Source organism: Rana temporaria, chromosome 9, assembly GCF_905171775.1.
Source record: "Rana temporaria chromosome 9, aRanTem1.1, whole genome shotgun sequence".
Lineage (NCBI taxonomy): Eukaryota > Metazoa > Chordata > Amphibia > Anura > Ranidae > Rana > Rana temporaria.
Genome location: NC_053497.1, coordinates 45,526,642 through 45,553,644, shown reverse-complemented (window position 1 = coordinate 45,553,644; position 27,003 = coordinate 45,526,642). Strand labels below are relative to the sequence as shown.

Here is a 27,003-nt window from a genome sequence, read left to right as displayed (position 1 = left end):
TGCTGCTCAATGGATGGGATAATGTCCCATTGTTGGTGTCAGTGCCTTATTGTTGGTGTCCAGTGGGAGAAGCAGTGCCCCAAGGGCCAGATAAAGGCAAGCAAGGGGCCGCATCTGGCCCACAGGCCACAGTTCTGACACCGCTGGTCTAGAGAGCTCCACTCCTTCTATTCGCCACACTGCTGCTGTGATGCTGCCAGGTTGGATGGCTGATAACCGAGTAGGTATTTGGCGCTGGCAGTAATAAGGGGGACTGGTAGACTGCAATGATCTACAGCAGGCTGGATGGTACACAAGCAGTATGGAAAATACACTCTACATACTCGGTCTGGGGGAACTTCAAAATGCAGCACATAGTTCCATGTTTGCCATTAGGGCTGCCAGGGAGCCCTATACATTCTACCTGGCTGGGCTCCCTCCTTAATCACTCAGAGGAGAAGATACACTATATTGTCAAAAGTATTGAGACACCTGCCTTTACACGGATATGAACTTTAATGGCAACCCAATATTTGTCCAAAGGGTTCAATATTGAGTTGGCCCACCCTTTGCAGCTATAACTGCTTCAAAGCTTCTGGGAAGGCTGTCCACAAGGTTTAGGAGTGTGTCTATGGGAATGTTTGACCATTCTTCCAGAAGTGCATTTGGGAGGTCAGACAGTCATGTGGCTCACAGTGTCTGTTCTAATTCACCCCAAAGTTGTTTTGGGTTGAGGTCAGGACTCTGTGCAGGTCAGTGAAGTTCCTCCACCCCAAACTTGCTCATCTATGTCTTTATGGACCTTACTTTGTGCACTGGTCCAAATCATTTGGTGGAGGGGGATTATGGTGTGGGGTTGTTTTTCAGGGGTTGGGCTTGACCCTTAGTTCCAGTGAAGGCATTTCTTAAGGCCTCAGCATACCAAGACATTTTGGTCAATTTCATGCTCCCAACTTTGTGGGAACAGTTTGGGGATGGCCCCTTCCTGTTCCAACATGACTGCACACCAGAGCACAAAGCAAGGTCCATACAGATGTGGAGGAGCGAGTTTGGGGTAGAGGAACTTGACTGGACTGCACAGATTCCTGACCTCAACCCGATAGAACACCTTTGAGATGAATTGAGTGGAGACTGCGAGCCAGGCCTTTTGGTCCAACATCAGTGCCCGACCTCACAGATGAGCTTCTGGAAGAATAGTCAAACATTCCCATAGATACACTCCTAAACCTTGTGGACAGCTTTCCCAGAAGAATGGAAGTTGTTATAGCTGCAAAGGGTGGACCAACTTTTTCAAACGTACAGACTATGCCGCATACACACACGACCATTTTTAATGTTCTAGAAAAAAACAACTTTTTTTTCTATGTGATTCTTGTCAAGCCTGCCTTGCCTACACACGATCCTGAAAAAAAAATGCTCGAGCAAAGCGCGGTCACGTACAACACGTACGACGGCACTATAAAGGGGAAGTTCCATTCAGATGGCGCCACCCTTGGGGCTGCTTTTGCTGATCCTCGTGTTAGTAGAAGTTTGGTGAGAGACGATTTGCGCTTTTCAGTCTTCGTGCTTTTCAGTCTGTTACAGCGTGATGAATGTGCTATCTCCATTACAAACGCTAGTTTTACCAGAACGAGCGCTCCCGTCTCATAACTTGCTTCTGAGCATGTATGTTTTTTTTCACATCATTAAAGCACACACACGACCGTTTTTCACGACGTGAAAAACGACAACGTGAAAAAACGATGTGAAAAATTAGAGCATGTTCTAAATTTGTAATGCCCATTTTTCACATGATGATTTGCGTAAGTCGTTCGCGAATACGGCCGGACGTAATTTACGTTAACGTCAAAACCAATGACGTCCTTGCGACGTCATTTGGAGCAATGCACGCTGGGAAAATTTGCGGACGGCGCATGCGCTGTTCGATCGGCGCGGGGACGCACCTGATTTAAATTGTACACGCTCCCTAGCCGCGGAATTTGAATTCCGCCGGGGGATTTACGATACGCCGCCGCAACTTTAGAGGCAAGTGCTTTATGAATAAAGCACTTGCCTCAAAAAATTGCGGCGGCGTAACATAAATCAGATAGGTTAGCAGATCTTTAGATCCGCGTAACCTATCTGAATCTAGCCCCGTGTGTGTGTAAAGGCAGGCGGCCCAATACTTTTGGTACTATAGTGTCTATTAATCCACAGGGACAGACAGCAGGAGCTGGATAGGGTAACCACATTTCCAAACTGCCATTCAGGGACACCCCGTCCCCCTCACCTTCCCCAAAAAAAGATGAGGGGGGGGAGGGGCGGGGGAAATGTAGTCTCGGGGTTGATGGGGAATTTGGCAGTGGGTTATTTGTCAGCTGAATGTGCCACTTGCCATCAGATGCAGTGCCGCTTGCCACCCATAGTACTGCTGTCACTCCCTTTGCATGAGCCCCATGCATTACAGGAAAGGAGTGAAGTCGCTATCTGGAGAGTGAAGATCACACCAGTCCCTGCTGCTTGCCGCTGGGTGCCGGAGAAGGAGGAGGTGCCGAGGTGGGTGGGGACAGTAGTGCTGCACTAGGCGCAGGCCTTGCTCCCGGCCTCACTGTCTGAGAGTAAATTGTCACTGGTTGCAAGACGCCAGGCAGCGCTGGCCCTAGCAACCAGTTCCGGAAATGTAGTTACTAGTTAGTAGGGGGTAACTGTGTCCTCTATTTCATTCCGGGACATTGTATTGTCCCGGAATGAAGGTGCTGGGACCAGGGACAGACATGTTAATTGCGGGACAGTCCCGGGCAATCCGGGACACGTGGGCACCCTAGAGCTGGACCTTTAATTGTTAGGAGCCGTTTTCCATACCTGCACATGAAGATGGTTAACCACTTAAGGACCCCTTCACGCCGATATACGTCGGCAGAATGGCACGGCTGGGCATATCCATGTACATGTACGTGGCTCTTTAAGCCCAGCTGTGCGGGCGCGTGCACGCAACCTGGTCCGAAGCTCTGTGACCGTGGCCGCGGGACTCGCAGACCCGATCGCCGCTGGAGACCCGCGATCGGTACCCAGAGCTGAAGAACGGGGAGAGCTGTGTGTAAACACAGCTTCCCCGTTCTTCACTGTGGCGCTGTCATCGATCGTGAGTTCCCTTTTATAGGGAACCACAATCGATGACATCACACCTACAGCCACACACCCCTACAGTTAGAAACACAAATGAGGTCATGCATAACCCCATCAGCGCCCCCCTTGTGGTTAACTCCCAAACTGCAACTGTCATTTTCACAGTAAACAATGCATTTTAAATGCATTTTTTGCTGTGAAAATGACAATGGTCCCAAAAATGTGTCAAAATTGTCCGAAGTGTCCGCCATAATGTCGCAGGCACGAAAAAAAAAATCGCTGATCGCCACCATTAGTAGTAAAAAAAAAAATGCAATAAAACTATCCCCCTTTTTGTAAACGCTATAAATTTTGCGCAAACCAATCGATAAACGCTTATTGCGATTTTTTTTTACCAAAAATAGGTAGAAGAATACGTATCGGCCTAAACTGAGGAAAAAAAATAATGTTTTATATATTTTTTGGGGGATATTTATTATAGAAAAAAGTAAAAAATATAGAATTTTTTTCAAAATTGTCGCTCTATTTTTATTTATAGCGCAAAAAATAAAAACCGCAGAGGTGATCAAATACCACCAAAAGAAAGCTCTATTTGTGGGAAAAAAAGGACGCCAATTTTGTTTGGGAGCCACGTCGCACGACCGCGCAATTGTCAGTTAAAGCGACGCAGTGCCGAATCGCAAAAACTGGCCGGGTCCTTTAGCTGCCTAAAGGTCCGGGGCTTAAGTGGTTCAAAAGTTCCCTCTCTACCTCCAATGCCCTGCTGTGGAACTGATGGGGCCTGGAGAACGTTACATTTAAAAAAGAGGAGTTGCAGTTACTCTGTCTGTTCCTAAACGGAATTAAAAAGTGCCCTGTGCCCCCCCACCCGATGAACTGATGAAGCCCTGCCCGTTACGGGAGGGCTGGCTACTACCCCTCTAAAAGTGCCCTGTGCCCCCCCCCCCCTAATAAACTGATGAAGCCCTGCCCGTTACAGGAGGGCTGCCTTCTACCCCTCTAAAAGTAGCCCTGTACTCTATCACATCATGTAATGTCTGATATACAGATGCTGAGTAGAGAGAATTCTGTGTACTGGAGGTTTTGTAAGATCACAATGTTTGGGATTATTACATAATTTCGTCACGTTTCTTATTACACAAAAGACAATTTCTCAAGCTTCGTTTTGGCAGCAAAATGCCAATGTTCTAAGACGCAACATTCCCCCCCCCCCCCTCTCCCCTCTCCTCCCGCGTCAGCATCATTCCCCAATTGTCCCCTCCCCCCCCCCCCCCTTACTTCCTCTTTTTAGTTTCTGCTTTTATGGGCAAAGTATTTGCAGACTCTGCAGCAGAATGGGGGCCAGATGTAAGCTGCATTCTTCCGCTTTCAAGGCTATTTCTTTTTTCAGCCAAATATCTGCGGAATACAAATATATACGTGCGAGCTATGCACGGCTGATACTGGTTTAACACGAAATTCCGGTACACTTTGCTACAGTGTTTGTATACAATACATGAGCGGGTAATTCCAGGGAACAAGTTTAGTAAGAAATATATATACAGTAAAACCTTGGATTGCGAGCATAATTTGTTCCAGAAACATGCTTGTAATCCAAAGCACTTGTATATCAAAGCGAATTTCACCATAGGAAATAATGGAAACTCAAATGATTCGTTCCAAAACAATTTATTCATAAATCCTTCAGTTTACAGTCCATATAAAAAGATTTTTAGGTTGTGTAACCATAAAATGTCCATCCACAAATGGAAGCCTCCACAAGGGGATTAGAAGTAAAATACAGCAGAAGCTACAGAGTATAAAAGGGTACACACGATCGGTTTTCCTGACGGTCAAAAGACATCCGGGAAAACCGAGAACTGGCTCGGCCCCTTTTCCCCTGTACACACGGCCAGTTTTCCCGACAGGAAAACTGCCAGGAGAGCTTTGGTCGGGAAAACTGGCTGTGTGTTGGCTCCGTCGAAGTGTTTCCTATAGGAAAACTGCGGGGGAAAAAACGATGCGATTTGCGGTGAGAAAAAAGAGAACATGTTTTCATTTTTTAAACCGCAGTTTTCCTGTCTGGAGGACATACACTTGGCCGGTTTTCTAGACCAAAGGAAAACACGGCAGTTTTCCAGACGGGAAAACTGATTGTGTGTACTAAGCATAAGTGTAGCAATATTGGGCTAGATTCATAAAGGAGTTACGTCGGCGTATCTCCAGATAAGCCGTCGTAACTCCGAATGCGGGCCGTCGCATCTCAGCGCCTGATTCATAGAATCAGATATGCCTCAATGTTGCCTAGATACGAGCGGCGTAAGTCTCCTACGCCGTCGTATCTTAGGGTGCATATTTACGCTGGCCGCTAGGTGGCGCTTCCATTGATTTCCACGTAGAATATGCAAATGAGCTAGATACGCAGATTCAGAAATGTACGTGCACCCGGCGCATTGTTTTACGTCGTTACTTAAGGCTATATGAGGCATAGCCAATGTTAAGTATGGACGTCGAGACAGCGTCGAATTTTGCGTCGTTTGCGTAAGTCGTACGCGAATAGGGCTGTGCGTAAGTTACATTCACGTCGAAAGCATTGACTATTTGCGGCGTGATTTCGAGCATGCGCACTGGGATACTTTCACGGACGGCGCATGCGCCGTTCGTTAAAAGCGTCAATTACGTGGGGTCACGATTAATTAGCATACAACACGCCCCCTACCAGCCTATTTTGAATTAGGCGGGCTTACGCCGGCCCATATACGCTACGCCGCCGTAACTTCGGGTGCAAATTCTTTCAGAATATGGGACTCGCCTCTCAAAGTTAGGGTGGCGTAGCGTATATGAGATATGCTACGCCCGCCTAAAGATAGGCGATTCTTACTGAATCTAGCCCATTGTTGTTAAATGTGGTACGGTACCTTCATTAAATGTAACCATATTGCTACACTTATGCCGCGTACACACGACCGTTTTTCATGACGTGAAAAATGAAATTTTTTAAAATGGTCATTAAAAAACGATCGTGTGTAGGCTCCAGAGCATTTTTCATGACGCAAAAAATGGGTATTAAAAATTTAGAACATGCTCTAATTTTTCGCGTAGTTTTTCATGTTGTGAAAAATTATCGTGTGTATGCTTTAACGATGTGAAAAAAACGTGCCTGCTCAGAAGCAGGTTATGAGACGGGAGCACTCGTTCTGGTAAAACTAGCGTTCTGAATGGAGATAGCACAATCATCACGCTGTAAGAGACTGAAAAGCGCAAATCGTCTCTCACCAAACTTCTACTAACACAAAATCAGCAAAAGCAGCCCAAAAGGTGGCACCATCTGAATGGAACTTCCCCTTTATAGTGCCGTCGTATGTGTTGTACGTCACCGCGCTTTGCTAGAGCATTTTTTTTTCACGATTGTGTGTAGGCAAGGCAGGCTTGACAAGAATCACATCGAAAAAAACGTTGTTTTTTCTAGGACATTAAAAATGGTCGTGTGTACGTGGCTTTAGAGACGCCTCTCTTCTCTCTTACACTCAGTTGTGACATGACGCTACTTGTATATCAAGACATTGCTTGTATAGCAATTCAAAATGCATTAAAAAATGTAGCTTGTCTTGCAAAACGCTCTCAAACCAAGTTACTCTCAAACCAAGGTTTTACTTTACGTTCATTGTATATTTCAAAAATGTTAATAAATAATATCACATCTAATTTACATGACTTATAATAATCAATTAATAAATCTACAAAATGCATTCCAATAAAGCTTGTTGAATGGCACGTTGTGGGAAAGAGAAAGAAAGGAGCAAAACAAGCACCTATAAAAAAGGTGCCATTTTGTCTATAATGTAACTAGCCCCTACGTTTGAAATATGTTCTATAAAAAAATAAAAAAAGAGGGAAGAAAAAAAAAAACAACTAGGGAAAGAAAAAACATCGAATATCTAAAACTGCACCTGTAAAACGTCAATGGCTGGCTTGATGCGAGTAAAGCCTGGGGAACCCGTGGGGGTCTACTCCCATCAAGCTGGCCATTGTCGTAATATCGAAATAAGCATATACTGATTGGTTTGCCCAAAAGTTATAGGCCTAGATTCACGTACGGCCATTCTACGTTGCGCGAGCGTAGCGTATCGTATTTACGCTACGCCGCCGCAACTTAGAGAGGCAAGTGCTGTATTCACAAAGCACTTGCGTCCTAAGTTACGGCGGCGTAGCGTAAATGGGCCGGCGTAAGCGCGCGTAATTCAAAGTAGGCTGGTAGGGGGAGTGTTGTATTTAAATGAGGCTTGACCCATGTAGATGCATGGCCGAACGAACGGCGCATGCGCGTGCATGCTCAGTATCACGTCGTATTTACGCCCAAAGATACGTCGGCTCAATGCCTGTGACGTGAACGTAACTTACGCATAGCCCTATTCGCGTACGACTTACGCAAACGACGTAAAAAGATACGCTTGTTCCGACGTCCATACTTTGCATGGGTTGCGCCACCTAGAGACCAGCTTTATCTTTACGCCGGCGTATGTCTTACGTAAACGGCGTAACTACGTTCGTGAATCGGCGTATCTTGCTCATTTACATATTCGACATGGAAATCAAGGAAGTGCCACCTAGCGGCCAGCGTAATTATTGCAACCCAAGATACGACGGCGTAGGAGACTTACGCCGCTCGTATCTTGGCCAAATCTATGCGTAACTGATTCTATGAATCAGGTGCATAGATACGACGGCGGCCATTCGGACTTACGACGGCGTATCTGGAGATACGCCGTCGTAAGTCTTTGTGAATCTGGGCCTCAGCGTCTACAAAATAGGTTATTGATTTATGAAATTTTTATTATTTTTGGCAGCGACCTGTGATTTTTATTGGGAACTGCGACATTGTGGCGGACAGATAGCCACTGATTACTGTATAAATGTCACTGGGAGGGAAGGGGTTAACACTAGGGGGCGATCAAGGGGTTAAATATGTTCCCTCTCTTTGTTCTAACTGTAGGGGGGATGGGACTGACTGGGGAGGAGACTGATCAGTGTTCCTATATACTAGGAACACACGATCGGTCTCCTCTCCCCTGACAGGACGTGGATCTGTGTATTAACCACTTGCCGACCGCCGCATGCCGATACACGTTGGCAGAATGGCACGGGCAGGCAAATGGGCGTACCTGTACGTCCCTTTAAATTTGCCGCCCAGCGGGTGCGCGCACGTGCCTCGTGAGTGTGCCCACGGGTCCCGGGAACTCAATGTTCCTGGGCAGCCCGCGATTGTGGTCGGCAAAGGCAGAACAGGGGGATGCCTTTGTAAACAAGGCATATCCCTGTTCTGCCTAGTGACACGTCAGGGATCTACTGCTCCCGGTGATCGGTAACAGTGATTGCTGACATGTCACAGGTAGCTCCTCCCCCTCACAGTTAGAATCACTCCCTAGGACACACTTAACCCCTTCAGTGCCCCCTAGTGAACACAGCGTCTCCCCGCAGGGATGTAGTCCAATGTAGTCATGCTGACTAACCCCCAGCCTGAACGTCTCGGATGATGGGGGCAAGCTTAATGAGGAGAAACAGGAAGTGAGAAAATCAGACAAAGAAAAAAAACATTTCGAAGGGAAATTGAAGGAAAAGGTAAGTGAACCAACAATGCACTAGCTTAATGGAACCCATTTAGAAAATAAAAAACAAACCTTTATGACCCCTTTAAAGCCAATTTCCAGGAATTAGAAAAACTATCTACACTTGGAGTGGGCTTCTCCCTAATGTAGTCCCCTTGTCCCAAACAGGGGCTACTATGTCAACTTAGTTTTTGGCTGGGCTGTAGTTAGCTTATACTAATGTTATAGTTTTTCAGCTGGTTTTCCCCTAAGCCTAAAGCGGAGCTCCACCCAAAAGGAGAAGCTCCGCTCCACTGCCACATTTGGCACTTTTTTGGGGGGGAGCGGGCACCTCTTTTTGACAGGTACCTTCTTTTTGGTAAAATTGCCACACGATGATATACATCATTTCCAGCCCCTCCTCCTTTCCCCCTGCTGCCTTCTGGGACACACAGAGGTCCCAGAAGAGGGCGAGACCATTGAGAAAGCAGGCTGTGAAACCTCAAGGCTTCACTTCCTGTTTCCCTTACTACAGATGCTGACGCCTGCACCCAAAGCAGATTACAGTATTTATAGCTGCTGACTTTTATTTGATTTTTTTACAGACGGGAACTAATTTTTAAAGTACAACTAAAGACAAAACTTTTTTTGGGGTTTTGGATAGAGTGGAGAGGGGTTAGAACTACTGTCAGTTTGTATTGCTGTTTGTGCCCCCACTAATTTTGGTCTGATCTATATAGTTGCATATAAAATGGACTATTTTGCTTTCAAAAAGTGTTTGCCAGTGCTAAACCTTTGATCCAATTTCTAAATTGCTGAATTTGTAAATATCAAAAGGCAGTATTTACAAATAATAGAATGATAAAAAAAAACACTTGTGGGTTTATCCAATTATTTTTTGTATAATTCTCCTTTAACCACTTAAGTCTCAGACCATTATGCAGCTAAAGGACCAGGCCCCTTTTTGCGATTTGGCACTGCGTCGCTTTAACTGACAATTGCACAGTCGTGCGACGTTGCTCCCAAACAAAATTGTCGTCCTTTTTTTCCCACAAATAGAGCTTTCTTTTGGTGGTATTTGATCACCTCTACGGTTTTTATTTTTTGCGCTATAAACAAAAATAGAGCGCCAATTTAAAAAAAAAAATCAATATTTTGTACTTTTTGCTATAATAAATATCCCCCAAAAATATTACAAAAAAAATGAAATAAAAATTCCTCCATTTAGGCCGATACGTATTCTTCTACATATTTTTGGTAAAAAAAATCACAATAAGCGTTTATTGATCGCTTTGTGCAAAAGTTATAGCGTCTACAAAATAGGGGATAGTTTTATGGCATTTTTATAAATGTTTTTTTTTTTTTTTTACTACTAATGGAGGCGATCAGCGATTTTTATCTTGACTGTGACATTATGGCGGACACATCGGACACTTTTTTGGGACCATTGTCATTGATACAGCGATCAGTGCTATAAAAATGCACTGATTACTGTGAAAATGACAATGGCAGTGAAGGGGTTAACCTCCAGGGGGCGCTGTAGGAGTTAAGTGTGCCCTAGTGTGTGATTCTTACTGTAGGGGGCGTGGCTGGGCGTGTGACATCACTGATTGTCGTTCCCTATGACAGGGAACAGACGATCACTAACAAGCCACTAGGAAGAATGGGGAAAGGTTTGTTTACACTTACCTCTCCCCGTTCTTCAGCTCTGTGACCCGATCGCAGGACACCAGCGGCGATCGGGTCCGCGGGTGCCACGGGCGCGGTCACGGAGCTTCGGACCGCGGCTGGGTTCTTAAAGGGGACGCACCTGTATGCCCTCGTGCCCAGCCGTGCCATTCTGCCGACGTATATCGGCGTGCGGCGGTCCTGCATTTTGCAGGTCTGTCCCGGGCACCTTCATTTCAGGACAATACAGTGTCCCGGAATAAAACTGACACAGCCACCCCCCCAAGCCAAACTAATGCCCCCAAAAAAGTCTGCCACATCACCGCTTTACTCACTGACAGTACTTGTCCTGGCCGGGAATGCCTGGAGGAGCAAAGTCCCCGCCCCCTGCTTGTGATTGGAGAAATCATAAATCCTGCCTCTTGTGTCCAATCACTGTGCTGTGATTCGTTACAGCACAAGCTGATTTTTGGGAAGGGGGGGTCCCTGAATGGTAGTTTACTGGTTACCCTCCCCTGGGAGCATGGCGAGGAGCGTGGGTATATATTGACTGGGCATCTGTACAGCCGCTGACTGCTTCCACCTGACAACTGACAGTCGGCTTGTTGGTTTTATGCACATTGTGTGTACAATCCTTTGCTGCTACCGATGTACAGTGTTCCATACATTGGTGGCAGCGAAAGGGTTAAAACGTGGGTTCAGAATCATGGTATACCAGGATGTGATATTATTCAATGGACGTTTGAGAACAAGGTAGACTGTCCCCTTTCTCTATTCCTTTTTCTTTTCTTTCTCTTCACATGACTCCCTTGACACTCCGACTTTCTTTCCTTGTCATTCCCCCATCTGGCTGACGCCAGCCCAGACCAGGAGGGGATTCAGGAGGGGATTCATCCGTTTCCTTTTCTTCTTCACGCTACAAGTTGGAATGACATGCTTACCTAGGATTCAGGAACTGATTCTACCTGATGACGAAGAACGTTCATTATAGGTTATCACATGGTAACTGTTTAGAAGGAAACAGAAACTCTTTATTGATATATTATCGTGTATGTTGACATATCCATTCCATATGGGTCTAATGCATGGGTGCTCAGTCTGTGGCCCTCCAGCTGTTAGGAAACTACAAGTCCCATGAGGCATTGCAAGGCTGAACAGTCATAAGCGTGACTCCCAAAAGCATGATGGGAATTGTAGTTCTGCAACAGCTGGAGGGCCACAGGTTGAGCAGCCGTGGTCTAATGCCTTCTATATTTTGTCATTAACAAATCAAAAGATGAAGTCCATTAAAAACTATATGTCCCTCCAAGACTATCCAGCCCACAGGGTGACAACGCTTCTGCGTCATTTCATTTTAGAACAAACAGCATTGTCACCCTGTCAGGGCCGGCTTTTGGGGTGTGCGAGCTGTGTGGCCGCACAGGGCGCCATGGGCAACAGGGGCATCGTGCGGCCATCCAGAGGCATACTAGGGGGGGGCGGCCCACCCATGGGTACCACACACTAGGGGGGTGTCAGACCGGCACCCCCCTTCACGACTGTATTACACCCGAGGTGGCAGCGTCGCAGGTTTAGGCAGGGGCACCTGCACAGGCAGGGAGAGGCGAGCTAGCTACAGTGGCGAGGGGGAGGGGGTGTGTGGGGGGTGCAGGGTGACACCGCTGCACCTACCATCCCCTTTTCTTGCGGCCACGGGCTGCCTGTCTGTGCGATCCCGGATGTCACACAGGCACAGCCGAGTGAAGCAGCCTCCCCCTCCTCTCTGTTAATATGTAAACAGGGGGAGGGGACCTGCTGTGCATGTGCCGCCGCGCTGATCCGAGGTACTGAAGGGGGGCTGCACTGAACGGGGGGGCTACATTGAACGAGGGGGCTACACTGAAGGGGGGTCTGCACTGAACAAGGGGGGCTACACTGAACGAGGGGGGCTACACTGAACGGGGGGAGGCGACACTGAACGGGGGGGAGGCTACTCAGAAGGGGGGTCTGCACTGAACAGGTGGTCTGCATTGAAGGAGTGGATACACTGAAGGGGGGTCTGCACTGAAGGGGGGTCTGTGTAACATGCAGGGGGTCCAGAGCTGCAGGGTTCTGTGTAATGTTAAGGGGTCCAGTGATGCAGGGTGCTGTGTAATGTAAAGGGATCCAGAGGCGCAGGGTGCTTTGTAATGTAAAGGGGTCCAGAGATGCAGGGTGCTGTGTAATGTAAAGGGGTCCAGGGGCGCAGGGTGCTGTGTAATGTAAAGGGGTCCAGAGGTGCAGGGTGCTGTGTAATGTAAAGGGGTACAGAGGTGCAGGGTGCTGTGTAATGTAAAGGGGTCCAGAGGCACAGAGTGCTGTGTAATGTAAAGGGGTGCAGGGTGCTGTGTAATTTAAAGGGGTCCAGAGATGCAGGGTGCTGTGTAATGTAAAGGGGTCCAGAGATGCAGGGTGCTGTGTAATGTAAAGGGGTGCAGGGGCCTGTGTAATGTAAAGGGGTCCAGAGATGCAGGGTGCTGTGTAATGTAAAGGGGTCCAGTGATGCAGGGTGCTGTGTAATGTAAAGGGGCCCAGAGGTGCCGGGTGCTGTGTAATGTAAAGGGGTCCAAAGATGCAGGGTGCTGTGTAATGTAAAGGGATGCAGGGGCCTGTGTAATGTAAAGGGGTCCAGAGATGCAGGGTGCTGTGTAATGTAAAGTTAAATTAAAACAAATGATTTGTTACAAATATTTTTTTCCTCTTTGTGTATGTTTAGGTGACCAAGGGGCAAGGGGTGAAGATGGGGAGGGGGGTGCCACAGGATTAGCTCGCACAGGGCGCCTGAACACCTAAGGCCGGCCCTGCACCCTGTTAAAAAAAAAATGATTATCAGTGGATCTATTAGTATGAGCAGGGCTGGTTATTCCGGCCCTATTCGTGGTAGAGGTAACACACAGACTGTTTTTTCCCTCCCTCCCTGTAGAAGTAAGTGTCTGGTATGGGTATTTGTTTTTAATGTTATTTTTGTGTTTCAGGTGGACGTTGGCATTGGTCTGGGGTTCCTGAGGGTTGGGTGGTGGTTGGTATATATATATATGGGATGTATATACCTGAGATGGTTGGTAGGAGTTGGGGCCTGTCATGGGATGGGCACCTTCCCTATCTGGTTAGGTGGGGGCTATTGGTCAATCGTGCTGAAGAGTGAAATGAAGGAGGAAGTCATTGTCTCGTGAGCTGATTGGAGCACGGCTAGAGGCCAGGATGCTTCCTGATACAGCCGATTACCTAGCACTTTTTCTTTCCCTTCTCTCAGGAACCCCTCGTTTACAGCAGTTTTGTATAATTGTTGTGTTTGGGTTAATTTATTCTATTTTTGGTAAATATATATATGAAGTTTTATAAAGATATATATATTTATAAATGGTATTTTATTAAAGTTATTTTAATATTTACCTTTTGGTATTAAATAAAGGGGCCTTTAATGGCCATTTAATCCAGAAGGTGTTGCGTGGTTTATATAGGGGGGTAAGAGGTTTTGGGGTTTGTTATTGGTTTAAGTAGCAAATACACTAGTAGTACACCAGTCATGTTATTGTTGGATCCTTGAGGATATTCTGGCTCTTCTCTGTGGTGGAGAAGATGGCTATTTTCACATTAAACATCTAAAAGGCGTTTTAGACCACTAAATATATTTGAGGGTCTGCAGCATCTGTGGTAAGTAAGCAGTTTGGATGTGTCACTCTGGTGTCGAGTGCAAACTTTCACACTGAAGCTAGTGTTTGGTTTGGGATTCTTCTCTGCATATATATTATTCTTGATAGACTTATATTGATCTCATACTTACTAAAAAACTATTTATAATTGTATTTCTGGGTACTGCAATTTTTTTTACATATATGTATATGACATACCTTGCCGATGCCCCTGGAAGGTTGAAATCACTGAAAAAGACACCGGGCCAGATTCACAGATATCTGCGGCGGCGTAACGTATGCCCTTTACTGATTCACCAAGCACTTGCGTGTAAACTTACGGCGGTGTAACGTAAAGCCGTCCGGCGCAAGCCCGCCTAATTCAAATGGGGCATGTACCATTTAAATTAGGCGCGTTCCCGCGCCGAACGTTCTGCGCATGCTCCGTGTGAAAATTTCCCGACGTGCTTTGCGCAAAATTACGGCGCCCCGACGTATTTTTTGAACGACGATGTGCGTCACGTCGTTTCGTATTCCCGGATGTCTTACGCAAAAAAAAAAAAATTAAAATTCGCCGCGGGAACGACGGCCATACTTTAACATGGCTGTTCTAAATGTAAGCCATGAAAAAGCAGGCCTAAGTTTGCGACAGGAAAAACCGACTAGCGACGACGTAAGAGATTGCGACGAACGCACGTATCTTCGTGGATCGCCGTAATCAGCTAATTTGCATACCCGACGCTAGAAAACGACGCGAACTCCACCCAGCGGCCGCCGGAAAATTACACCTAGGATCCGAAGGCGTACGAAGCCGTACGCCTGTCGGATCTTAGCCAAAAGCCGTCGTATCTTTTTTGTGAATTACAAATAAAGATACGACGCGGCAAATTTGAAAATACGCCGGAGTATCAGTAGATACTCCGGCGTATTTCCTCTGTGAATCTGGCCCACCACTACTCCAGTGATCTCCACTTGCTTCCAGGTCTCGTAATGAGCAGCTGGCCTGATGCATTCTGAACACAGGAGGTTGGCCACTTAGTACAGTTACCATTCAGAGAATGCTTTGCATTTTCTGAATTATTGTAAAGCATTCTATGATTGGACAAGGCAATGAGCATGATGTCAACGCCCCGCCTCTCCACCTTGTCCAATCAAAAAGCGCTCTGCATTCATTCACAATGTATAACAGCTTTCTTTCACAACTAAAACATTTAATAAATTACAAAGGATTCCCAAAGCACTAGGAGTTATTGACACACAGCTTCTTTTGCCCTTAGGGGCAAATCAACAAGTTCACTATAAATTACGCCCCCCTTCGCAAGCAGCATATTTCTTTTGCTCCCACACTGCTTTGCTAAGCCTCCTGTAACAAAAGAAAGCACTGCCTTAGTTGAATGGGAAAAGCACAGGTTTGCTGCAAAGCCATACACATGTAGGTTTCTTTAATTTAGCCTATGGGCTGTAAGAAAGAAATCTAACAGATTCCTCTTAGGCATGTGCATTTCGTTTCGTTCCGAATCGAAATTCTGACGAATTTTTCATTATTCGGACATTCGGATGCATACGAATTCCCGAATTGCAATATTAATGAATTTACCGAATCCGAACGAACGTTTTCGATTCCGAATCGAAAACCCGCGGACGAAATTCGATCGGAATTCAATTTTTTTTTTTTTTCGAATTTCGTCCGCGGGTTTTCGATTTGGAATTCAAAAAAAAAATTTTTTTTATTTTTTTTTTAATTCCGATCGAATTTCGTCCGGGGGTTTTCGATTTGGAATTCGAAATATTTTTTTTTTTTTTTTTTTTTCGAATTCCGATCGAATTTCGAAATTATATTCGAAAAGAGACTATTTGTTGTCGAATCCGGTCGAAATACTTTCGAATTCGACCGGATTTTTCGAAATTCGGTCGAAAACGAACGAATTCCGAAAACGAATTTAACACATGTAACGAACCTAACTTAACGAAATTTATTAAATAACGAATTAAAACGAAACTAAACAAAATTTTCTCTTTTGCACATGCCTATCCTCCATACACACTAACAGCACTCCCCCCCCCCCCCCCCCCCCCCGTTGGGCTATTTTATTCTGACAGCCAGTTCAACAAACTACATGCAAATGGGGCCAGAATTTGAATTGAGAACCCCAGTTAGGGTGACCACATTTCTAAACTACCATTCAGGGACACCCTCCTTCCCAAAAATCAGCTTGTGCTGTAACGAATCACAGCACAGTGATTGGACACAAGAGGCGGGATTTATGATTTCTCCAATCACAAGTAGGGCGCAGGGATTGTGCTCCTCCAGACATTCCCGGCCAGGACAAATACTGTCAGTGAGTAAAGTGGTGATGTGGCAGCTTTTTTGGGGGGCATCAGATCGGTCCGGGGGGTGGCTGTGTCAGTTTAAAGCGGATGTCCGCTGAAAAAAAAAAATATTAAAAGCCAGCAGCTACAAATACTGCAGCTGCTGACTTTTAATATTAGGACACTTACCTGTCCTGGAGTCCAGCGCCGTCCGCAGTAGAGGACGAGCGATCGCTCGTCACTCTGCTGCCCTCCCGCCATCCTCAGGGAGGGAACCAGGAAGTGAAGCGCTCCGGCTTCACTGCCCGGTTCCCTACGGCGCATGCGCGAGTGCCCAGGTGTGCCCTCTCATTAAGACAGCCCTGCCTAACCCCAGTGATGCTGCAGAAGTCCCAAACACCAAACCACTGTGCTCCCCCAGATGGTAAAATGTGCATTACTGTGAATAAATCATAGAGTTGACTTCAAAATGGAGAAGGGACTGAGTCAAAGACAAGCAGAAGTCCTAACAGATGCTAACAGATCTAACTGGAGATCAGACAGCCACAAGATAATTTATTAGAAGTGAACTAGATGACAGCAAGATGTTGTAGACATGCGTTACTCAGAGTAACACTGTGCAGTTATTTCAGTCCTTACAACCGCAGAAGGCTGCAGGCAGGTGCTTCCCATGGCGTGCAGCAACATGCTGGGCCCAGATGAGAATGTGCATCATGGAAAAAGTTGTGACATCTCCTCAATCTGCTGCCAACTGTCAATAGCAGGCAGCGTCAAGAATTGATTATGTCTTCTTCTTCGAAAAAAAAAACAATAAAAAACGTATATTCTAAGGGTAACTTTACTTTTTTGGGTTTAATAAAAGGTAAGGAGTAAGATATTCCATTTTGTAAATTGTATTTGTTACCTATCTGGTTATATTGTGTATCTAAACCAAAGAACATAAATGTAATATATTATAGCTCACCAGTCCTTAGATGTGGTGGCAATATTCGTTTTTTTCCCTATATTTTCACGTGGTGCTTTTCTCGGTGAAGGTTCAGACACATGTGTTCTGTTAGAATGGGACTAAAAAAATGTATGTTATTAAAGAGGAACTGCCATCTGCTCACATCATTCTGAAGCTTCCCTCCAACCACTTTGCATATTATTTTATGTATACTGTGATTCTGTACTTGCCAAATATGCTGCAGAAATCTCCCTCCGCTGAGTCTGGCTGCAACCATTTTAACTGTGGGCAGCTGAAGCTGCTGCCTGTTCACTTCCTGGATTTACACAGACACACAGAGGCACACCTCCAGCTCTGCAGCTTTCATTGGCCTTCTTATGACTCATCCTCCCTCCCTTCCTGGCAAACTCTCACGAGAGTGAGAGAGAGAGAGAGAGCTGTGCATGATGTCATAAGCCTAGGCTTTTTTTTCTGACAAACAGGAAGTGGGCTGTATAAGGTATTTACTGGGAGAAAAAACATATTTTACTATCCATAGTTAAAACAACAAGGGCAGAGGATTTAATAGATGGAAAGATGACAAATTGACTGAAGGTCTGCGTTAAGTGGAGTTCCACCAAAAAAAAAAAAAAAAATTAAAAGTCAGCAGCTACAAATACTGCAGCTGCTGACTTTTAATAAATCGGACACTTACCTGTCCAGGGCGCCCGCGATGTTGGCACCCGAAGCCGATCTGTCCCTTGGCTTTCAGGTGGAGGCGCCGCCATCATTAGTAAGGGAATCAGGAAGTGAAGCCTTGCGGCTTCACAGCCTGGTTCCCTACTGCGCGTGCGGGAGTTGCGCTGTGCAATCCCACTGGTCCCTGCTGTCTTTTGAGACCTGTGTATCTTCCAGAAGACAGCGGGGGGACGGAGGAGGGGCCAGACATGGTGTAGATTGCTACGGATACTGCGGCGATCTATGCCCTGCAGTGGGAGCAAATACCTGTATTAGACAGGTATCTGCTCCCCCCTGAAGGGTGCCAAATGTGACACTGGAGGGTTGGGGGGGGGGGGGTTTCTGGTGAGAGAGGAATCCCAAACGTGGAAGTTCCATTTTTTGGGTGGAACTTCGCTTTAAGTTATTTCCTGTGCTGCAAACAGGTAAGAAAGCTGCCGCTCCAGGTGAGCTCACTAGGGTAATTGATGTCCACTCAGAAGCAGATGGGTGCTGGCAATGCACTGGATGTGCAAAAAAACGACAAGGATATGGACAGCCGCACTCCAGTAACTTGAAAAAGACGTGCCCTTTATTGGGTACAGGAAAAAATACACTACAGGTATCAGCACACAGTGGGAGTGCGGTTGTATTTCCTGTGCTGGTTGAATGCTTTTCATTGTTTTAAAAGGAAAAAATACCACATTTGGCCAGTAGATGGTGCTAAGTACCATTCTTAATAGCACCCCAAATATGGCGCAATTTTGCATAAAAAAATGCCTGGCTCAGTGTCAAAATTTGGTACATGGGCTTTGAACGGGGGATGCCTATTCACTTGAATGCGCACCCTCCATTGCCTGTGTGAATGTAAGTTGTTGGAAGCTCAGGATTACATCTGTAAAGGAAAGCGATCCGCTTGGGCTTACAGAAACTATAGAGATACCACATTTATCATTAAAATTAAGATACAGTATATACACAGGGATAGTCTGGCCATCGGGACTACCGGAAGATTCCTGGTGGGCCGATGGCTCAGTGGGCTGGTCGGAGGTCGGTGGCAATCTATCTGTCAATCGCCAAAAGCTGGCGCCCGACGGGTAGATCGAGATTTAGCGAGCATGCAGAGTAGCGCAGGAAGCGCGTGTAATATGTTCTCTCTCCTGTCACGGCACTCACGCTGCTCCCCGGCGGCCCCTCCTCTCTTCTCGTCCATCCCCATTTGCTTGTGACATCATCTGGGATGGACGCAAAGAGAGGAGAGGAGCCGAGTGAGTGTCGTGACAGGAGAGAGAACATATTACACACGCTTTCTGTGCTACTCTGCATGCTGGCTAACGATGTGCACCCTAATGTGTTATGTGCCCGGATGTGCTATGTGCACCGTGTCCTGATGTGCCCCGTGCCCTGTACCCTGATGTGCTGTGCCCTGAGCCCTGTACCGTGCCCTGATGTGCACTGTACCCTGATGTGTTGTGCCCTGGGCCAGTCGGGATGAAGTCCAACGCCACATTTTTGTCCCAGTCCAGCCCTGTATATACAGGTGTATATATATACATATATATATATATTATATATATATATATATATGTGTGTGTATATATATATATATATATATATATATATATATATATATATATATATATATATATATATATATTGAGAGAGAGAGATAAAGAGATCTAAAATTTGTAACAAAGCAATGATACAAAGCTTCCTGCCTAGTACAGCTGCTGTAGGTTTGTAGAACATAAGGGGTTAAGGAGGCAAAACCAAACTTCCTGCGGATTTACACTTTTTAAGCAGCATGAATGGCCCTCCTTCATGAACAATACTGTAATTATTAAACAGCCTGTAGAAAGATTTATTGTGTTGGAAAATCCAGAACAAGATTAATATCTGGTGACCTGGGGTTAGTTGAATTCATTCCCAGTACAGGGGAGTTTATCTTAATACTACAGCTCCACCTAGTGGAAAGAGATGGACATGAAGCACTCCATGCACAATTTGGTGACTGCTGTATGTCCCTTGCACACCAGATACATCCGCGTTTAGCTTTTCTAAATGTAGGTGAAGTTTTTTTGGGAAGTATAGGGAACTTTGATGCTTCCCATATCACTTTTGCTTGTGTTTAGATGATTCTGCCTTAAGCCCCGGACATGGAATTTTATAGATAGGCAACTCCTAGCCTCATATTGTTCCAAATTAATAACTACTGCAGTAGGGAACAGACACAAAAGATACACTCAGCATTATTCCAAATAACTGTTCCCGCTTTATTATGACACAATTGAAGTATTTTATACACATGATTATGTAGGTATCACATTAATATTACAATTGTACGTTTATGGTAACAAGGGGCGTAACATAGGCAGACTAATTCTAATCAGGACTCGAAAGAATGCAAACATGTACTGAAAACATTATTAGCGCCATGTGCACAGTGAGGGCAGTGTGCAATACATACAAAATAGAATACAATTATATACAAAACGTACACATTTCCTTTACACCCCCCGTTCACCTCGGAGTGATTTACCATGCGATATGTCAAATTGCATGTCAAATCGCAGCCTACTGCTGGCAACAGCACTGTCATCATCAGTGTGAGGCTGACTTTGTGGCGCTGCACCGATTTCTAAAAGTAGTTCCTGCACTAGTTTTGGTGACTTCGGGAGTGATTTCAATAGACATCTGTGCATGAACGTACCTGGCAGGGGAGACACCATGATCATGATGGTGGTTCTCCCAGGGCGAGGCTCGGCCATTGCACTCTGGCCGTGCTGATCGTGGTGTCTTCCCTGCCGCTTCTCGGTCTTTTGGCTAGGATCGGGTGTAGTATCTGTTCTTATCAGTTGTCAGCGGAGCGCTGAAGCACCTCCTACATGGGGAGGGTGGATGCAATCCAATGACGTCACTGCACCTGGAAGGATGGTTTCAGCAGGGACTACGCCGTGCTGCCCGACAGATACTGGGGGCCGGCCCATGGTCGAGTCTGAGCCATCTGGAAGGGTGCTCCTGGTGAGGATGGGTGCTGCGCTTGGTCTTGGTCTTTTTGCCGAGTTCTAGTCTGGCCTTCTGGCTGGCTGGTGTAAGTGCTATCTCTGTCAGCGATCGGGTAGGAGGAGCTAGTACTGCCCTGTGATGGGTCGGGGTAGGACCATGCAAATCCGCCGGGTTGACGGAGGGTCTGGAGGGGCTAGTATTGGCAGAGGCTGCTAACTGGAGCGGCAGTTCTCCCCAAGAAAACCTTGAAGGGCTCTCTATCTGGCAGGGGTGGAGGGCTGCACTGGCCGGTCGGGGGGTCGGATATGGAACGAAAAGCCTATGGTGCATGTGCCCCTGGAGTGGCAGTCCAGGGGTATCTGAAGATCACTGTGTGTGAGGGACACATTGATTTAGGATACCACGGTCACTGCACCAGATACACGCTTTTTTTAGCACCTGCCTCCTGGGCCCGGGCCTTTTGGCTAGGACCGGAGGAATTTTTTATTCCTGGCCGAAGGGCCTGGTCATTGTTTCACCACAATGACCAGTTCTTCACTCTCCTCTCCACTATCCCTTCCCCCACTTTATTTTATTTATTGCCTATGTTTGTCACCTTTTTGTCTTTTTTTTGTTGTGCACGTTTTGTGTCACTGTGTGATTAGTAGGGTGCGGGTCCTCGGGCCAGCCCTGAACGTCTTGGGAGTGGGTGGACATGGCCTTCTGGCTTAGTTCGCCTGCTCTCATGGAGTCTCCCTTCGGGGGAGCCCCACCTAGTACTGGGAGGGTTCTGTTTCGGCAGTCCCTCCGAGGAAGTTGGGTCCGTGTCGGCTTCGGTTGCTCGGACCACAGTACCTCAGTCCCCGTCTGGAGCCTAACGCCCCGGGGGATCAGGGTTTGGGTCCCTCTTCACAGGAGGACCACTTGACGTTGCACCCGTCTGCACGTTTTTGTGAACACTCTTTATGTGTGTGCACATTTTTTCTGCACCGGGTGGAGTTTTTGGGTGTGTTCACACGCCATAGGCTTTTCAAAAAAAAATCTGTGCATGAACACGCACAAATGTCTTTAAAATCGCCCCAGAACTCGCACTGAAATGCAAATTCGGCCGAACTTGCACAACTTCAAACCCAAATGCTTGTTTAGGTGTGTTTACTTGCGTTAACATTTGTTTAGCTAAATACTTTTTTATATGGCCAAGCACACCTAATGTTGAGCTTGTAATGGTTCTAAACATTAAGGCCCGGATTCACGTAGCACTTACGCAGACGTATCTCGAAATACGCCGCGTAAGTGCACATATGCGCCGTCGTATCTATGCGCCTGACTCTGAAAGCAAGATACGCCTGAAAATAGGCTTCATCTGACCGACGTAAGTTTCCTACGCCGTCGTATCGTGGGCGCATATTTACGCTGGCCGCAAGGGGCGCTCCCATTGATTTACGTTTCGAATATGCAATGAGTGAGATACGCCGATTCACGAACATACTTGCGCCCGGCACATTAATATACGCGGTTTACGTAAGTCGTACGTCCGGCGTAAAGCCTCATAAAGCAGGTGTAAGTCAGCAGCATCAATGCAAATGGCTGCACCAGGGAACACAGCCGTCGTTTTTTACATCGTTTACGTAGTACGTGAATGGCTAGTCGTAGGTTACGTTCAAGTCGTAGGCAGTGATTCAACGTAACTTAGGCAGTTGTTTCGACGTGATTCTGAGCATGCGCACTGGGAAGCGTCCATGGGACGGCGCATGCGCCGTTCGTTATTCGTATCTTGATGGCGCTCGGCCCATCATTTACATGGGGTCACGCCTCATTAGCATGGCTCACGCCCACTGCCACTTACGACGAGTTACGCCGAGGGAACCCAGCGTAGATTAGGGAGCAAGTGCTTTGTGAATACTGTGCTCGCCGCTCTGCGCTACGTCGGCGTAGCGTATATTCGATACACTACGTCGGCATAACTATGCGGCAAGGTATGTAAATTCCGGGCCTAAGTGTACAAATGTTTATGTATAAGAACATAGGATGCGTTCTAATTTGTTTAAGACCTGAATTGTCTGTTCCATACATACAGTATACTGTACACTCGCCGGCCACTTTATTAGGTGCACCTGTTCAATTGTTTGGTTACACAAATTGCTAATTAGCCAATCACATGGCAGCAACTTTTAGCCATCTAGATGTGGTGGAGACAACTTGCTGAAGTTTAAACCATGCATTAGAATGGGGAAGAAACTTAGGTTACAATTTGCATAGGCACAATAGACAATTGGACAATAGAAGATTGGAAAAATGTTTCCTGGTGTGATGAGTCTTGATTTCAGCACCGACATTCAGATGGTCGGGTCAGAATTTGGATCCAGCCTGCCTTGTATCAATGGTTCAGGCTGGTGGTGTAATGGTGGGGGGGATATTTTCTTGGCACACTTTGGGCCCCTTAGTACCAATTGAGCATTTTTAAAATGCCACGGTTTGCCTGAGTAAAGTTGCTGACCATGGGCCAAATCCACAGCCAGCGGCGGAAATTACGTTTTTCAAAACTTATGTCATTTAAGTTACGGCGCCCTAAGTTGGTCTCGTAAGTGCCGTATCCACAGCGCATTTGCGCACAAAATAGCGCTTACGTAACTTAAATTCCGAGGCGTAAGGCGGGGTTATTGCAAGTGAGAAGGAAGTGGGCGTGCTTTATTGTAATGAGCCGTGACCCCATGCAAATGAAGGGCCGGCCGTACTGCGCATGCGAGCACGAATCTGCTTCTCACTGGGCATGTGCAGACCTTTGCTCGGCGCAAACAGTGAGATAGGTAAAAGGCCAAGCATACTTAGTTTGAGGATCGCTCTGTGTGTAAATAGCCCCAGTCAAACACACTTCCCTTGCAAAAGTATTTCCTTGTGTTCCCTTCCTAGAGCAAGTTGCTTCTGCTCTGAACGTTTGTCAGTGTTTGTTGGTGAGTTGTGTGTGATAGAGAAGTTTTGGAGAAGTACTAGATTGTAGTTGTTGTTTGTTTCTGATAAGTGTATTTTTTGTTTGATTGTTTCTGCTAAGTGTATATATTTTTTTATTTTTCTGCTTGGATTTTGTGTTTGTTTTTTATGTGTTTGTTTTTGACTTTGTAGTAGCTGTCTGCTTGTGTGTTTTGATTTTTGTTTGTTTGTTGTGTGTGTATTTTTGTTTGTTTGTTGTGTGTGTATTTTTGTTTGTTTGTTGTGTGTGTATTTTTGTTTGTTTGTTGTGTGTGAATTTTTGTTTGTTTGTCCTGTGAGTTTTCTTGTTGCTGAGTGGTGTCTGTGATGGCACCCAAGCGCAGGAAGCTTAATTTTACACATGTGGAGAAGCAAATCCTTGCTAGGTCCATCGTCCTATATGGGCGCTATTTACATGGGCCTGAGAGCCGGAACACCTCCCCGGCCCAAAGGAAGAAGATCTATCAAAAAATTACAGATCAGATAAATGCGGCGGGGGGGGGGGGGAGACGAGGACCCCCGCTGGCATCCAGAAAAAGATCAATGATCTGAGGAGCGTGGTCCGCGATAAGGTGGCCAAGCTCACTGCCCATAGGAGGGGCACTGGAGGAGGGGGACCATGCCCCATCCGGCTGACTGAGGAGGAATGGGCAGTGGCCCGGTGTTTCCAGCCAGAGCAGGTGGTGGGCCTGCGTGGCTTTGACTCTGATGTTCCTGTGGGGCCAGGTACGTTTTTTTTTTTATATCTGGTGATTAGCATGTGTGGGTGGGGGAAGGGAAGATGTGCCAAGTGTGTGGATCCTCAAACCTGTGATTGTTTGGTGTCCTCCACAGATGACCAGGAGATTGCTGGCCCATCAGGCCAGGAGGATGCTGGGCCATCAGGCCAGGCTGCTGCACCACCCCAAGGACAGGAGGCTGTTGAGGAGTCCCCAGGGGAGGGGAGTGGCCAAACCTCCCCTCATGAGGAGGATGAGGGGGAGGAGGATGAGGGGGAGGAAGAAGAAAATCTGCAGCTTGGCAGGGAAATCCTTCTGGCCTCTGAGCTAATGACATTTGAGGATACCCTTGATACATTTGAGGATACATTTGAGGATACCCAGAGCCTACCCCAGAGGCTACCCCAGAGGCTGGCAGCAGTCAGGCCACCATCAGGGGTAGCCCCTCCCACTCCTCCCCCAACAGGCTGCAAACCACAAGGGTCACTCTCTCCCCTCCTCCAGAGCCACAAGACTCAGGGGCAGGCAGGATGGCGACCCAGGAAACCAGGGGGGTGTTTGAGCGTCTGCCGGCCAGTCTGCAGAAGGACAATGCCCGGCAGACCCGCACTCTGGGTGAGATTCAAAAAACTCTTACCAAGATGGAGCACAGCCTGGGTGCAATGAGGGAGTCACTCGGTGATGTGGCCACAAACTCTTTGGGGGTCATCACATGTTTGTGGGACCTGAAGACCGCCACAACAGGCGTGGCCCAGGAGGTGACTGCCCTGACCCAGGCTGTGCAGGACAATACCAGGGCTGTGCAGGACAATAACCGGGCTGGCCAGGCCAATACGGCTGCCATCACTGGCTGTCTGAACAGGATAGCAGTGGCCTTGGAGGGCAGGGCAGCAGGAGGACAGACACCAGGGGAGGCTCCTTCTTCCCCTGCTCACTCACCCCCCCATGAAGATACTCCCTCCCCTGCTAATACCCCCCCCCCCCGGGAAGATCCTCCAGTTGGCCGTGGCCGTGCCCGTGCCCGTGCCCTTGGGCAGCCCAGACGGAGCACTCGCCGCCGGAATTAATTAGCAGGGGTACTTTTGATTTTTTTTTTTTTTTATGATTTTGTTTATTATACTGTACTTATGATTTGGTTTATGTGTGTGAATGATGTGTGAATGTGGGGGGGTGACATTCCTGATAAAATAAGGGTGTCACCCTCAGTTTTGGTGGAGAAGGGATCCCCAGGACCAGGGAGAAGTGATCCCAGGTTCCTGAATGGTGTATGAATGCACAGTGACATAATTGGAGCCGTGGCGTGGCGTTACTGCTCCCAAGTACCAAAGGGGGGGGGGTACTTGGATCTAATCCAATTCGATGTGCATGTGATGTGTCTGTGCTAGGGACCACAGTGGTGTGCATTCATGCATTCTCATTGTGACATAATTAATGTGCGTTTACTGTGAAAAGAAACATTCTCATTGTGACATTATTCATGTGCGTTTACTGTGAAAAGAAACATTCTCATTGTGACATTATTCTTATGCGTTTACTGTGAAAAGATGCCTTCTGCGAGGCGTCTCCTGGCTGCTGTGCCCTCAGCAGACCGGGTATAGTTGGTTAGGGGGGGATTGCCTGGGTCGGGGGTCAGGTCAGCACGTATGTCAATCTGCAGTCCCCTTCTCATGGCAAAGTTGTGCAGAATACAACATGCACCAATGATCTGGCACACAAAGTCTGGGGAATACAACAGTGTACCCCCAGACTTATCCAGGCATCTGAAGCGGGACTTCAGCAGCCCAAATGTGCGTTCCACAACTGCCCGGGTGCGTATGTGAGCCTCGTTGTAGCGTTGCTCTCCTGGGGTTTGGGGGTTCCTGAATGGGGTCATCATATGTGGTCCCAGGGCATATCCAGAGTCACCTGGAAGGGAAAAGACAGGAGGATGTTAGTCATGCATGTGCCCCTCGTGATGTCTGCATCATGGGGGGGGGACATACCTGACACCCATGTCACTCACCAATCAGCCAGCTGTCTCCATACATGTTCAGTTCCAAATCTCTGGAGATTTTGGTCTGCCGAAATATATAGCTGCCATGGCAGGATCCCGGGAATTTTGCACAGACGTGCCAGATGAGGCCATGGGCATCTACGATTACCTGGACATTTATGGAATGCCAGTGCTTCCGATTCCGGAACAGGTGCTCTGTCTCATGGGGGGGCTGTAGTGCCACATGGGTACAATCAATGGCCCCGATGGTCCGTGGGAATCGGGCAATGTTGTAAAAGTCCGTCATGGTTTTCAATCGCTGGTCCTCCTGGGTGGGTTTTTGAAATTGATTGGCCATGCGTCTCAGTATTGCAGGGACTACTTGATGGACACACCTGCTCATGGAGGATTGTGCCATCCCAGCCAGACCTCCACATGTGCG

General features: G+C 47.0%; 1 pseudogene; it reads left to right on the top strand.

Annotated features, from left to right (window-relative positions):
• The first annotated feature begins 20,620 nt into the window (after positions 1-20,620).
• Positions 20,621-20,797, top strand: LOC120914647 (annotated as a pseudogene).
• The last annotated feature ends 6,206 nt before the right edge of the window (positions 20,798-27,003 follow it).